At 36.6% G+C, this 1,081-nt stretch overlaps 1 non-coding gene across 1 annotated transcript; it reads left to right on the top strand.

Annotated features, from left to right (window-relative positions):
* The first annotated feature begins 316 nt into the window (after nt 1-316).
* On the top strand, nt 317-422 carry LOC122108384. Its single transcript, XR_006147558.1, has one exon. It is a non-coding gene; the product is annotated as a U6 spliceosomal RNA (small nuclear RNA).
* The last annotated feature ends 659 nt before the right edge of the window (nt 423-1,081 follow it).

The following is a 1,081-nucleotide window of genomic DNA, read 5'->3' as shown; positions in this document are numbered from 1 at the left end:
TTGCCATATATAAGCAAATCCCAAAATTAAACATATTTAAAACATTAAAACTTTTAACAAACCTTAACATTTGCTGCAATGATCATTATGACAAGTGCCTTTTGTAGAATAATTGAATTCCTCCTCCTACCAATCTCATGAACAACAAATATCTGGAATTATTTTGTTTTTGATATGTCAATCTGGACTTTATTCTTAAATGTGTGCTTATGTAAGAAACACATGGTTCTAAAATTTCACAACTCTTTTGAACTTATTTTTGTTGAATTGTCTAGTTTAAGAAAATCAATTACTCTTTATATATAAAAAATGTTTTGTGCTCAATTTGGCTGCACATACACTAAAATTGGAACATACAGAGAAGATTAGCATGGTCCCTGCACAAGGATGATACACAAATTAGTGAATCGTTCCATATTTTTACAACAACAGATGCTGGAAGGGATATGGCCAGAAGGGAAGCCTACTGCATTCTTGGTGGGAGTGTAAACTTGTTCATCCACTTTGGAAAGCAGTTTGGAGGTTCCTCAAAAACCTCCACATAGAGCTCCCTATTATACAGCAATCTCAATTTTGCCCATTCTCCCAAATGATCACAAACCAGTCCATACTAAAACTACCACCACAACAATGTTTATTGTAGCATTATTTTCCATAGCTAAGATATGGAACCAACCCTGATGCTGCTCAGTAGAAGAATGGATCAAGAAAATGTTCTCTCTCTCTCTCTCTCTCTCTCTCTCTCTCACTGTGTGTGTGTGTGTGTGTGTGTGTGTGTGTGAATGTACACTTACACAACCACTTTGGAAAGCAGTCTGGTGAGTCCTCAGAAAGATAAATATTGACCTTCCTTATGGCCCACTCATACCACTTCTAGGCATCTATCCTGAACAACAGGTACCAATATTCAAGGACAAATGCACTTCCATGTTTATTGCAGCACTGTTCACAATAGCCAGGATATGAAAACAACCCATATGTCCCACCAGAGATGAATGGATCAAAAAACTGTGGTAAATATCACAACGGAATATTCTCCAGCCATTAGAAAGGACAAAATAATGGCCTTAGTAGGGAAATC

This window comes from Dipodomys spectabilis, unplaced genomic scaffold, assembly GCF_019054845.1.
Source record: "Dipodomys spectabilis isolate Male_0828 unplaced genomic scaffold, ASM1905484v1 ptg000058l, whole genome shotgun sequence".
NCBI lineage: Eukaryota > Metazoa > Chordata > Mammalia > Rodentia > Heteromyidae > Dipodomys > Dipodomys spectabilis.
Note: the sequence above shows the minus strand (reverse complement) of the source record. Positions and strands in the feature narration are given on the sequence as shown.